A 15,198-nucleotide genomic window follows, 5' to 3' on the forward strand; every position below is an offset into this window, starting at 1 on the left:
GTTGTTTGGAGCTGATTGCTCCCTGAAGTATCGAGCCAGAATTGCCTTTTGCCTCTTGCCTACGCATCATGTTTCGGTCTGTAGCTTTTTCAAGGAGTATTGTTGGATATAGTTCTTTTTGCGGAGTAGCAATGGATATTCCCCAGGTCTTCATCGTGTTTGAACATTTTAAGATCTGTTCTGCTATCCAAGGTGAGGCCCAGACTGTTTCTGTTGATTCCCCGTTCTCTAATTCTTTTTTTGGTATGAATCTTACTGAAAGGAGATCTTTAGTTGTTACATTCTGTAAGGCTGGCAGGGAGTTGACAAGACATAAGATGTTAGACCTGTTCAGGATGTCGTGACTTCCTCTTGAGGAGTACTCAGGCATGAACAAGATCGTGGCTTCGGGCTTTTTAGTTGTTTCAGACCGGATCACAGTGTGCCCGCCACCTTCCTGCGACAGTCTTCCTTGGAGTTGGGTGTTCTCATTTTGTCTGTCTTGAGTGGTAGCTGCACGACTAGTAGGTGTTCGATTTACCTGGCCTTTTTCCCTCCCCAGTTGCACTTCTTTGTTCCTTTGTTCTTCGTAGGGTTGCCTTTTTGGAGGCCAATTGTCCCTTTTTCCTTTGGGCTGGTTGCTGAGATTATAATTTCCAGGGCTGCCCTGAGAACAATATTTTGCCTTTGTCCGGGGTGCGGGAACTGGAGCTGTTGTGTTGTCCACGCACATGGTTGTTCTTATACTTTGTTCGTTTCGTATATACTCTGGGGTCTCTGCCCTTCTATTTTCGCCTTTGCTATTATCTTGTTCTGCCCCCTCACTAATGGAGTTCGGAGGCTGCTGGCATTTTCCGTAGTGGTCTTCTACTATGTTTGAGTAGTGTACCTGAACTAAATGTTCAGTTTTTGTAGCTGGGAGGTGCTTATCGATACAAATGCTAGGTTTGGATGTTCCTGGGCTCCATTTGGGTTGTTCGTTGGCTGGAGGATCATTTACCTCGTTTATCCCATGATTTGTTCCAGGGTCTTTTCCGGACCACCTTTCTTTGTCTAAGTCATGCCCAGATGCTTGGTGTCCCCTGGGGCCAGTGGGTATGCGGTTTATATGGGAATGGTGAGTGCAACTTTTGTCGCACAATAATCCGGGATTTTTATTTATAAAGTTAAAAACTTTATCAGTGGGTTTCTCAAAACTCTCCGACTTAATGCTTTTATCTTTATACTGACGTTGGGCGCTCTCATCACCTGTGTTCCTGATTTCTCCTATTAGGCCTATCTGTTGTAACATGTTTAAGGCCTTTCCTGCTGGTGCTTTTTTTTTTCCTCTAGCTTTCTTCCATGTGTTTTTCCATCTGCCTGTTAGTTGAGGCCTTTTACCCGGTGGCCTTTTTCCTACTGTGTTTGGGACTTTGCTTCCAAATTCAGGACTTCCATTTGTTCTCTCCCTCTTAGGTGTCTGATTTTTTGCATCTGGATAGTTCTCTCGTCCTGGGCCGAAGTGCCTTTCTATATTTTCTTTGTCTGCTGGCCCTTCAATTAAACTAGATTCTGTTTTTCCTAGCTCGTGAATGCACCCCTGTGTGCTTTTAAGGTTGTGTTTGCAGTCTTCGATTATGTCTTTGATTACTTTTGGGACTTCCAATAGTTTTTCCAGCAGTGGTCCACAAACTTGTCCATCCAACTTGTCCATTTTATCGGCCACTGCTTGATGCAACAGGTTTTCCCTAATTACGCCCTCTACTAGGGCCATCCTGTAATCTATAGACTGTATTGAGGATGTAAGTTGTTTGGTCAGTTCAAGTTGATCATCAAATTTTTGAGACTGGGCCATGATCGTTGTTGCGATTGAGCCCAGTGTTGCACATATAACTTTCATGATACTAAGAATTGGTTGGTCTAGTGAGAGGTCATCTCCATTTCCACTTTGTTCGTTGGTTATCTGACCTTCTGGATTTTTACCTTCCTTTCCTCTGTGGCCTATGATTATACTACCTTCCAGGAAGTTTAGATCTTCTGATGTTATGCTGTTTAGTTGAGGGTCTGTGTTGCCAATAACGGAGTTGTCGAGTGAGGACAGCTCCAGACTGAAAGAACTACTATTGAGTCTGCCCAGCATTAAATTAGTTTTAACAATTTGTCTTCCGCAGTGAAGCTGTGGCGCTGGGGTTTTATGGGTCTGTTTAGATGGTGAGCAGTCTGTTTCTGGACCCATTACATTTTGGAGTGCTGTGAATTCTGCTTGGGCACATTGTGGAGAGGATGTTAGTGAAAAATTCCCAGAGTTCAATAGTCCCGTTTGGGGGTCAGGATAAGGTGAATCGTTGCCTTTTCTTTGCTCTCCCGAAAAGTTGCTCCACTTTGGGGGGTTATTTAACTCCACTTCACCATCCCCAAGAGGATTACTCATTGGGCAGAATAATTGCGATAAACCAACCGGTTGCTGTTGCTGCTGAAGTGGGCGAGTATCCTGGAGCCCGGTCGCTGGTGGCTCCAGTTCACCCCCCCCCATGTTGTAGCCACCCACTTCCCCCGATGGCTGTGATCGGAGGCCACTGGCTTTAGGACTTTGCGTTTGCGGCTGTTCTGAGGTCAAGTTCACTTGGTTGTAATAGTTAGTGATAGTGTTTGTTTTTGGTCTAGTTTTCCTTACTCCCGTAGATCCACCCGGGCCCGGGTGCGTCGGTGTATACTTATGTCCCCTGCACAGAGGAATTAGAAGGCCCCCCACAGTTTCGCCTACAGTTTCTCCTGCATTCGGTAGGGCACCCCCTATATCGTCAGAGTCAGTATGGGCTGGCAAGCAAGGCAGTGTCACCACTTCTAATGTCCCGCCTGACTCTTCTCCTGGCTCGGAATCGCTTTTGTTGGCGGGAGACCCGAATTGGACACCCTCTGCTGTGTCTGCTGTGTCTGCTGTGTCCTCACCTAGGTTTGCGAATCCCCCCTGGGATTGCTGGATGGTTCTGGGGTCCTGGTCCTGGTCCTGATCCTGGTCTAACCCTAGGCTTTGTAGACTTTTGAGCTCCTGCTCTGATCTTTGGGAATCCGCTAGGTGAGTGAGCGCCTTGTTGGCCTCCCTAGCCTTCTTTGTTTTTCCTCTTGTCCCAACCATCCTCCGGTTACCGTTCACTGCTCACCGTTCACCACTCCCCGCACCCCTCCCCTTGGCTCCTTGGTTCCTTACTGGGTTCCTTCCTTGCTTGGTCTTTAGAAGAGACCACCAACAACAACGACAAGTCCCAGTCCAAGTCCAAGGCCAAAGGCCAGCTAGGGCCAACTAGGGCTATGGCTAGAGCTGTTGCTGTGGCTGCGGCTGGGTGAGGCTGGGTGAGGCTGGGTGAGACGACGTGGCGCGGTTGGGTACCGATGCCGGAGCCGAGGGCAGGAGCAGGGGAGGAGCAGGAGAGGGGTTCAATGGCCAGGATGGACTCCCTCCCCCCACGAAGTCTGCTTACCCGGTCTCTCCCGGTCAGTCCCCGTCAGTCCTCACCCGGTCTGCTCTCCCACTCAGCGTCTTTTCCAGGAGGGGCTGCAGGAGGTCACAGGGGTCCACAGGGGGACGGCAGGACTCCTTCTCCTTCTCCTTCTGGCTCCCTTTGACTCTGGCTTCTGGCTTCCGGCTCCTCCAGCGCCCAGGTTACGCCTGGTCCTGCCGGAATGCCAACCCACTGCCGGGGCGCACAGAGATCCTCTGACCCCCAAAGGCCGCAGCAACGCCGTGCTCCGTGCTCCGTGCGTGAGCCGACCGGCAAGAGTTCTCCTCGGGCCCCCAAAAGCAGCAATAGCGGTTGTGGCAGTTGTGGCAGTAGCGGCCGCGTTCGGCAGCGTTCGTGCTCCGCGCTGCACTCGGCGCGACGTGAACCACCCGGCGCCTACGTGAGAGTCAGTAAGATTTCCTAGATATGGCCAGGTATTGCCCAGGTATTTTGCCAAATACCATAGCCCAGGAATAGCCCAAATACGATCGCCAAATACGGTTGCCACAGCGCTTGTCCCTTTACCAGTGAAGTAGGAGTTTTGGAAAGTTTATTGTAAGCACCCAGACCACGCAGCTTCTTGCAGCTACTAACAGTGCACGGCCTGTCCACCTCCTCTGGTGCGTTTCCACCACTTTTGAGCGCCTCCACTCACCTCTGCTTGCCTCCGCCTCCTCCGTTGGTGTTTTCCGTTAGCTGATGTCGGCGTGAGGTGGGCGTCTTCCTCTGTCTCCCTCTCTAGCCTTCGGGCTCCTTCCGGAGCTACTCCCCGAAGTTCTGGGGACTAGGGGGTCTCAGTGCTTTAGACTGTCCCCCACCTCTTGTTACAGCTGATACGATACCAGTGCGGGTACCGGTGCGAGGTGGCCCACCACAACGGGCCGATGCAGAGTACAGAGGGAGGCTCAAGACGGGCTGAGACCGAGCTTCTCACCCTCCCCTCCACTTCCCGCTGCAAACGCCGAGAGCGCCGAGCCGACAGTCGACACAAAGAAAGGACGAGGGAGACGAATGAGAACTCTCTTTCAGTTCAACGCCTCTCGGGAAGGCGATCATGAAGGTCAAGTAAGGAACGAACTTCAAGAACAACCCAACAATTAAAGCCCCGCTTCGCAAAGACTGAAACAAACCTACCTGAAGTACACTATATACCATAACTTCAATAAAATCCTTCGTTTTTAAACCTTTAACGCAGTCTGGAGTGGTTCCTCCACACCCACACGGTTACAAGTGGTGTCAGAAGTGGGATCGTGGAGACACCACCACCATGGAGGAAAAGGCAACAATGGCAGAAGTAATTGCTCAGTTGGCAGAAGGGCAGAGGCATCTCCAGATAATGTGGGAACAACAAAGGAAAGAAGCTAAAGAGGAACGAGAGGCACTGCAAACTGCTCTTAAGAGTCAGGCAACGATTATGGCCAATAATCAACTCGTACATGAGACTGCCTTGAGTAAACTTACTGATACCATCGCTCATACAAAAGTACATCCCACAGTACCGAGTAGTGTGTTGCAACGCTATCAGGAACAGGAAGACCCTGATTCTTTTTTCACCACCTTTGAGAGGGTGGCCAGTACTGCTAATTGGCCAGAGGATAAATGGGGTCAATACATCGCCCCCCTTCTCACCGGCCACTTACAAGCAACATATCAAGCCGTTAACCCCAGTGGGACTCTTCCTTACAAAGATCTTAAGAAAGCCATTCTGGAGAGAGTATGTTTGGACAGTGAGAGTTATCGCACCAAGTTTAGACACATGAAATGGCAGCAACAGGAGAACCCCCGTAATTTGTATTATCGAGTCCAACATGCAGCCGGGAGGTGGCTACTTCCAACAGAGAATACAAGAGAAGAAATGTTTGACATTATAGTCTTGGAACAATACTTAGATGCTCTCCCCCCTACCACCCGGAACTGGGTTCGGCAACATCCTGGACTCACAAATGAAACCGCCATAGAGCTTGCCTGTGCTTATCATAGAGGCACGGATTTTAGGGCTAATGCTAGTCGGACCCCACCAACCTCGACCCGTCCAGCCATACCTAGATTACATCTGCCGCGGCCTGTAGGAAATTCTGGAACTGACCGATCCCAACCAGCTGGCCGGGGTCCCTCTGGATATACCAGCCATGGACCCCAGTGTTATCATTGTTCAGAGTGGGGCCATATTGCCCGGCATTGCCCTCAAAAGAAAGAAACAGACGAACCTATGGAGATAGGCCTGACCAAGGGAAGAGTGTTCTGGGCTGGAGGAAAGAAACCCAAATATACCCTCCCTCTCCTCATAAATGAAGTAGAAAGGATGGCTCTAATCGATTCTGGATGTAGCCAGAGCGTGATCAGGGATGATTTAATAATGCCTGGGCAGGTGGAACCAGAGTCACAGGTTCTCATTACCTGTGTACATGGGGATCAACGGTTTTACCCACTTGCGACGATACAGTTGAAATGGAGAGAACAGAGTGAAACCCTCAGGGTAGGGGTGCTCCCCAGCCTCGATGAGGATATAATCCTCGGGACAGATTATGAGGATTTTCCTTCCTTGTTGGAAAAAGCAGGACAAGAGCACCTTCTGAGGGAATGGTGGAGGGAAGCACCAAGAGCAATGGACCTGAATGAGCCCAAACAAGTACGAATTGCCCTCAGCAAAAGACAAAAAAGAGAACAACGACGCTCTTATATGCCGAACTGCCCGAACCCCAAAGATTCCATTGTTATTGGGAAGGTTTGCACAATCACTGGAGAATTTCGACAAAATCAAAATGAGAATCCTACCTTAAAATATGCCCGGCAGCAGGCCGAGTCCGGAACAGCACCAGGGCTAGGTCCCCGATTCTTGGTTCGTAATAATCTCCTATATAGAAATCCCACGCCCACCAGGGGAAATGACCTACAACTAGTAGTACCTAAAAGTCACCGTCAACAAGTGCTACAGCTGGCACATGGGGATAATGGGGAAGGGCACTTAGGAAGGGAGAAAACGGAAGAAGCGGTACTTAGACGATTTTATTGGCCCGGGGTTTATGGCGAAATACGTAAGCATTGTTCTGAGTGTACCAAATGTCAGTTATACAACCCCTCTCCACAAAAACCCGTTCCCCTTCAGCCACTTCCCATTATTGACATTCCTTTTACCCGGGTGGGAATGGACCTTATCGGGCCTCTTACCCCTTCAACGCGGGGAAGACAGTATGTGTTAGTTTTGGTGGACTATGCGACGCGATATCCCGAGGCCATACCCCTTCCCAGTACACATACTAAAGTTATCGCTCAGGCTATGATGGAGTTCTTTTCCAGAGTGGGTTTTCCGAAAGAGATCTTGACAGATCAAGGGACTCCGCTTATGTCCAGATTAATGGCAGAAGTATGTCGACTTCTAGGGGTGAGACAAATCCGTACCTCAGTTTATCATCCGCAAACAGATGGGCTAGTAGAAAAATACAATAAAACCATTAAATCATTACTCAGAAAAAGTATATCGAAAACTGGGAAAGACTGGGAAAAGAAACTACCATTGGTTTTATATGCTATCCGTACACATGTACAAGCGTCATTGGGCCATAGTCCTTTTGAAATGTTATTCGGACGACAGCCACGCACCCTGTTAGACATGTTAGTTGAACAGTGGGAGGATACAGAGGAGGAAGGAAAAGACCTCTTAACCTACACCAGGGAGTTAAGAGGCAATCTACATACAGTATGGGAAGAAGCCCATACGGCCTTACAGGAAGCACAAGATAAGCAGAAACAAAGATACGATATCCGGAGTGCTGTTCGCACCTTAGCGGTAGGAGACGAAGCTCTAGTCTTGCTCCCTAGAACTGACAATAAGCTATTGGCCAAATGGCAGGGACCTTTTGAAGTGATAGCTCAGATCAACCCCACCACATATAAGCTGGCCATTCCCCAAGGGAGTGGTAGGGAACAGATATATCATATCAATTTACTGAAGAAATGGCTAGAACCCACAGAAGACAACTCCGTTCACTTTATCAACTCTGAGATTCCTGACGACATCCCATATCCTAAAATAACTTCCCAGGATCGGTCCAACCAGGTAAACCCATGGATCAATCCTGATATTACAAAAGGGTATCACAATCAACTAACCCAGTTAGTACAGCACAATCAAGATGTCTTCTCGAGATATCCAGGTAGAACTACCCTAGTCCAACACCCCATCCGTTTAAAACAAAATACTGTCTCACGACAGAGGCCATACCGCATCCCTGAAGCAAAGCAAAAGATAATTGAAGGAGAGGTCCAAACTATGTTGGCAGCGGGTATCATAGAACCGTCAACCAGTCCCTGGTGCTCGCCAGTAGTATTGGTACCCAAGCCCGATGGCAGTACACGGTTTTGTGTAGATTATAGGGGTGTCAACAACTTAACCTATTTTGATGCCTATCCTATGCCTAGAATAGACGAACTGATTGAGAGATTAGGCCACGCCATATACCTATCCACCTTAGATCTCACAAAGGGTTATTGGCAGATACCCTTAAGAAAGGAAGATAAAGAAAAAACAGCATTTGCCATCCCCTCGGGTTTATATCACTTTACTGTCCTTCCTTTTGGTCTACATGGGGCCCCGCCACTTTCCAGAGGCTCATGGACGAAATCCTACGTCCCTTTCAGCAATATGCTGCTGCCTATCTCGATGACATTGTTATATACAGCAAGACCTGGGAGGAGCAGATGACACATCTAGAGACCATATTGCATGCTTTACGAAAGGCCAACTTAACTGCCAATCCTGACAAATGTAAACTCGGACAGACTAGTATCAAGTACCTGGGCTATATTGTGGGGAATGGTAGAATTAGTCCCCAGGTCGAAAAAGTAGAGGCCATTTCTAAAATGGAATTTCCCAAGAGAAAGAAAGATGTGAGAGCTTTTCTGCGTTTGATTGGCTATTATCAGTGATTTATCCCTCATTTCTCCACCATTGCAGAACCTCTTACTAATCTACTGAAAAACTCCTGTCCCAACACCCTTGGTCCCCCCTCTATGCCTGCATTACGTAGTTTTGAGCAACTAAAGGCCGCTCTCACTTCGGAACCCGTGCTGTGTTGTCCTGATTTTGATAAACCTTTTGTGTTATTGACTGATGCCTCCGACGTGGGGCTTGGGGCAGTGTTATCCCAACAGCAGGCTGATGATTCCCTCCACCCAGTGTTGTACATCAGCAGGAAGCTTCTGCCACGGGAATGTCATTATCCGGCTATAGAGAAGGAATGTTTGGCGATTAAGTGGGCAATTGAATCTCTCAGATACTACTTATCGGGCAGAACTTTTACCCTGATCACTGATCACCCGCCCCTCACATGGCTTGCCCATCATAAGGACACTAATGCCCGTGTTCTCCGCTGGTTCCTTTCCTTACAGCCGTTCTCCTTTCGGATCCAACATCTGCCTGGGAAACACATGGTGGCAGCAGATTTCCTTTCCCGTTATCCGGCTTCGGAGCGTCGCGACAGGCCGCTCCCTAGGGGGAGTGTATGTGACGGGCTAGAGCCTGCGCGCCCGCACATGACTATCACTTGTGCTGTCTCTGCCCCTGTTGCTCCGAAACTTCCTGGTCATGCTGCCTGTGATTGGTCAATCGTTCCGCAGCGGCGGGACGCCAGCAGGTCAAATATACCAGAGTCAGCACTTTCAGCGTTGAGAGGTGGAAAGGAGAGAGACGAGGAGCAGAGCTCGACGGTGAACCAGCCCCAAAGGTACCATCCGGGTATCGGAAGAGGAACTGGGAGGCAGTTCAGAGAAGACCCTGTTCCAGGCGACCGGGAGGCCGAACTACAGCATCCCGCCACGCTCCAGGAGAAGCGTGGCCATTCAGGTGCGTGGGACTTCGTCCCTGAGTGACTGTAAATAAGAGAGAGAGAGAGAAAGGAGTGGAGTGAAAAGGGTAACACAGGGAAAAGGGAGGAGGGAATAGACAATCACCGGTGAAATAGGAAGGCATGAGCACTAGGGAAACAGGAGGGGAAAGGGGAAAAACCCAAACGAGGAGCAGGGAGAAACACTAAAACTTACCGACAGATACCGTAGACCGCCATTATCATTAATGGGGTCGTCGAAGCCCAAGTACAGAAACTGCTGAATACTAAGGGAAAACAGAAAGACAAGAAAGATTAGGAATCAGAAGAGTACGAAAACAGAAGACAAGTACTGGCTAACCTGAGAAAAGGAGAGTAATGTAATATTGACAAACAGAAAGACAGGAAAGATAACAATATTGTGTAAGAAAGAGATATCATTAAAAGATCACTTACAGCTCTTGTTCTTTTCTCTCCACATGCGCTTCCCGGGGGAAAGTCCTGTGAACAAGAAAGAGAGAGAAGGTCGAGTAAGGAACGAACCTCAAGAACAACCCACCAATTAAAGCCCCGCTTCGCAAAGACTGAAACAAACCTACCTGAAGTACACTATATACCATAACTTCAATAAAATCCTTCGTTTTTAAACCTTTAACGCAGAATGGAGTGGTTCCTCCACACCCACACGGTTACAGGAACAGAAGGCATGGTAAGATGATATCCCACTTACTCCTCAAGGGCTCTGACATGCCCAAGATCATGCCTTTCAAGGTGTGGTTGAATCTCTCAACCAGACCTTTGCTTTGGGGGTGGTAAAGAGTGGTGAACTTGTACGTTTCCCCACACTCCTGTCACAGAGACATCATATAAGCAGATATGAAGTTGGTACCCCTATCAGATACCACTTCCTTGGGGAACCCCAGGCGGGTAAAAACCCCCATCAATGCACGACCCACCACAGGGGAAGTGATTGACCTCAGAGGAATGGCTTTTGGGTATCGGGTGGCATAGTCCACCAAGACAAGGATGAATCTGTTACCCATGGCTGTCTTGAGATCCAGAGGATCTGCAATGTCAATACTGACCCTTTCAAAGGGGGTACTAACTACAGGAAAAGGTTGAAGGAGAGCCTTACATTTCCCCCCACTGTTAACACCTGCCTGACAAGTTTGGCAAGACCTACAATGAGCATCTGAGTGCCAGCGCATTAGGGGCCAGTGGAAGAGGGTGACAAGCCGTTCAAAGGTCTTGTCCTGCCCCAAATGTCCTGCTAAAGGCACATCATGAGCCATCCCCAGTGGGAAGGGCATGAAGCACTGGGGTACCACCAGCACACGGGCTGACCCTGGCTCAGGAACCTTTGGCTCATTATACAGGAGGCTGTCCTCCCAGTAGATCAGGTGAGATCCTGGCTCCTTGTCAGCTGCCTGGTCTGCAGCCTGCTGCCCCAAACCCACTAGAGTAGAGCATGTCTTCTGTGCCTCACAGAATGCCTCCCCGGTGGGTCCCCCTTCCTGCTGCCACTGTGACAGCTCAGGGACCTCCCCCAGTCCAGCTATCTGTTCCCCTGTAGGTTCTGGCGCATCACCCTCAAGCTCTGCCTCCTCCTAGACCATGGGAACCTCTGGGCCAATTTCCCACTCCCCCTGCCCTTCTTCTTTTTGGCGGTCTCCTGGGCCACTTTTTCAGGCTCCAGGGACTCCTCACCACCTTGACCATGACCTGGTGCATACGCAGAACCACCCACGCAGACCCAACAACTCCAAGTGTGACCTGTGTTCCACCTCTTTCCAGGGGGAATCCTCCAGGTCATTGCTAAGCCAACAATCCACAGGCATGGTTAGACTCACAGCTACCTTCAACAAACCTGAGACCCCCCCATTCGAAAAAAACCTGCGCCACTCTGCACAGGTGCTCTGAGTTGTGTACTGTAACTACTTGGTGAAGTACCCGCGGATCTATCTGCTCTTCAGACACCAGGTGACTCCTCACTGTAGCACACTGGCTTCTGTGTCTCTCAGAGCCTCCACCCTCTGTCCATTGATGGTCACCCACTGCCTGTACGTTTTTTTGTTCTCAGGCACTAGGGTTCTCTGGACCATTTCACTGTCCCCTAGTAAGACAAGGGTCCTCTCAGCTGGCTCCTACCCACTTGGAACCAACTCCTCCCCAAGCGCTACACATAGCCAAACCCTGGGACTGCGCACCAGTGTGCCAGTATGCTCTTGGGGCGTTTGGAGTCCCCATTCACAAGACCCAGCTGGTCACATGCAGTACACTTACATGGGGGACCCCCTTCCACAGATTTCCCTTTGGAGAACCATGGATTATTTTCACTAGGGGGCTGGGAATCCTTACCTTGGGCCTTTGTAGAACTTCCCCTGTTTACCTTTACCCCTCCTATTTCTTCTGAGAGGGACCCCGCCCACCTTTGGCGTAGTCTCCCCATACCTCTTCTGGACCCTGGTGCTCTCCCAGTGGTCTCCATCCTGCGCAAGCTTCCTGGGTTCAGTCAGCTTGCTGTCAATTAGGTGCTGGCGCAGCTCTGGAAAGCATAAACTTTACAAGTGCTCCCAAGCAATTAAATTGTAAATTCCCTCATATGTTGTTAACTTACTTCCCTTCACACAACCATCCAGTGACCTGCAGAATGAATCAACACATTCCAACCATGTCTGGGATTCATTCCTCATATAGGACCTGAACTTTTCCTTAGACTGGCCAGGGGTAAGACCATACCTTGTGAGTAAGGCATCCTTCATGATAGAGTAGGTCAGTCCCTGAGAATCCCCTAAGGATGTCAGAGTATCCCTCCGCTCTACCTCAAAGTGCTTCCACAGACCCTCCCCCCTATGAGCTTCAGGGACCAGATTCAGATCAAGAGCTGACTAATACTTCTTGATCCACAAGAATATGTCATCCTCCCAGTGGTAATCCTTCACAAGATCTTTAGGAATGTGCACCCTCCTCTCAGGCTGCACTGTGATATTGCTGCCACCATCTCTACTAGACTGGCTCCTTCGATTCAGCTCCCCCAAGCTAAGCTCATGAGCTAGCAGTATCTTCTTTTCCACAATGGCCATCTTTCTTGCTTCCCTTTCCCTCTCTATCTTGAGCATAAGTTTCTCCAGCTCCAGTTGGTATTCCCTCTCTGCCTGATTGTCCTGTAACTTTTCAGGGGTCAGACCCTTGGAGGACACACTGCTTCCTACCGTGGAGACTCTCTCTTGACATAACAGGCCCACACACTATACCATTGAGGATGGGTTGCGCCTCCTCATCCTCCTCTGTGTGCCCCTCAGCTTCCTTGGCTGTTAACCAGGCTCTCTGTGTCTTCTGCAGCTCCTCCTTCCTCGTGGAGCCTTTAATGGGACAAGCAAGGTTTTTGCAGAACTGCTTTAACTGGGCAACTATATAGCTCTCCAGTTTTTCCAGATCAAAAGCAGCTCCAAGTGATGCATCTACAAACTGAGACATGATGAAGAGTTAAAAGTGCAAAGTTCCAAAGGCAGAAAAATGAGTTCCCAAATGAAGTTAAAAAAGTCATTCAGTGGATCACAAAAATATGGAAGTAAAACAAAAAGAGTCCCAAAAGAGAGAAAGCAAAAATCACAAGACAAGTAGTATGTGGTCACGTAGTCTGCACTGAAAACAGTAGTGTCACTCACTCACTGTATGTCAGGTACAAATACAAGTTCACTTCCACCACTGCTACCAATGTTAGAAATGGGGTCTTTGGTTGGCAGTCAGGTTATCTCCTTTCCAAGCAAGGACCCTCACTCTAGTCAGGGTAAAGGAGAATCTCTCACAGTTAACGCCCACACACCCCCTTGGTAGTTTGGCACAAGCAGGCAGGCTTAACTTCAGAAGCAATGTGTAAAGTATTTGTACCAACACATACAGTAACTCAGTGAAAACACTACAAAATGACACAACACAGGTTCAGAAAAATAGAGAATATTTATCTAAAAAAAACAAGACCAAAAAGACAAAAATCCAACATACACAAGTCCAGTTAAGAAAAAGAGTCTTGAATCCTTTAGAAAACAGTGAGAACATTGTTAGCATACAAAACTACCAGGGTAGCGTCAAAATAACACTGTATGGGTGAGTGTGCATTGGAAAAGGCAAGCGATGCGTTGATTTCTCACTCGCAAGCGAGGCCGTGCATCATTCCTCCTCTGGTCGGGGAGCCTCTCCCACAAGAGAGCAATGCGTCGATCTCGACAGGCAGCTTGGGTCAGGGCAGGTTTGGGTTGTTTTTCCATGCCCCCCAGTGATGTTGCGTTGAAATTCCAGTTGCACGGTATCACGAAACTGCACTGCGTGGGGTTTGCGTCATTATCAGACTCCATTAGCAGGTGTTGCGCGTAGTTTCTCCAGCTACGTTGCGTTGATATTCCAGCTTCGATGCCGGGGGAACATTAATTTCAGCCACAAAGCCAGCGGTACATCTTTTAGCAGCTACCTCACGCAAGGTTTGTTAATAATTTCCCCTCACTGCGGTCTGTGCCTGGATTTTCAATCTTGGTCTGCCAGCTTCACCTTTTAAGGGCCCAGGAACTGGATAGGGCATCACTTGGCAGGGCATGAGTCTCAGCAGGGAGTCCAGACTGAGACTTCAACAACAGGAGGAAAGCTCAGTTTAAGCCATTGGAGATTCTTCACAAGCAGGAATGCACAACAAAGTCCAGTCTTTGTCCCCTTTCACCAGGCAGAAGCAGCAACTGGAGGATAGCTCCACAAAACACAGTCACAGGCAGGGCAGCACTTCTCCTCGGCTCTTAAACTCTTCTCCTTGGCAGAGGTTCCTCTTGATTCCAAAAGTGATCTAACTTTCAGGGGTTTGGGCACTCTTCTTATACCCCTTTCTGCCTCTCAAAGGAAAGTCTCTCATGTTTGTGAGTTCCTGTGTTGCCCAAGCCAGGCCCCAGACACACACCAGGGGGTTGAGGACTGCATTGGGTGAGGGCAGGCACAGCCCTTTCAGGTGTGAATGACCACTCCTCGCCTTCCTCCTAGCACAGATGGCTCATCCGGATATGCAGACCACATCCCAGCTCCCTTTGTGTCACTGTGTAGAGAGAGGTGCAAACAGCCCAACTGTCAAACTAAGCCAGGGAATACACAAACAGACAGAGTCACAGAGTGGTTTAAGCAAGAAAATACCTACTTTCTAAAGGTGGAATTTTCAAAGACAATCTCAAAACCAACTTTACTAAAAGATGTATTTTCAAATTGTGAGTTCAGAGACCCAAAACTCCACATGTCTATCTGCTCCCAAAGAAATCTACACTTTAATAATATTTGAAGGCAGTCCCCATGTTAATCCTATGAGAGGGATAGGCCTTGCAACAGTGAATATCGAATTTGGTGTATTTCACTGGCAGGACATATAAAACACATTAGTATATGTCCTACCTAAAACCTACACTGCACCCTGCCCATGGGGCTACCTAGGGCCTACCTTTGGGGTGTCTTACATGTAAGGAAAGGGACGGTTTAGGCCTGGCAAGTGTGAACACTTGCCAAGTCACATTGGCAGTTAAAAACTGCACACACATACACTACAGTGGCAGGTCTGAGCCCTGTTTGCAGAGCTACTAATGTGGGTGGCACAACCAGTGCTGCAGGCCCACTAGTAGCATTTGCTTTACAGGCCTGGGCACCTCAAGTGCACTGTACTATGGACTTACCAGTAAATCAAGTATAACATATAAACAAAAACAGCAAAAACAGAGTCCAGCACACATGAACAACCTGGGAATCAGAGGCAAAAGGTTAGGGGAGATCACGCCAAGGATGCCAAGTCTAACAGGAAACCTACCAAACCTGTGCATTGTTGAAAACTAGACTCCTAGCGGAATCCAGGATGGGGTGACTTGTCGGGCTCTCGCCTGGTTCTGTTACCCACGATT

The sequence above is a fragment of the Pleurodeles waltl genome, chromosome 5 (assembly GCF_031143425.1).
Source record: "Pleurodeles waltl isolate 20211129_DDA chromosome 5, aPleWal1.hap1.20221129, whole genome shotgun sequence".
NCBI lineage: Eukaryota > Metazoa > Chordata > Amphibia > Caudata > Salamandridae > Pleurodeles > Pleurodeles waltl.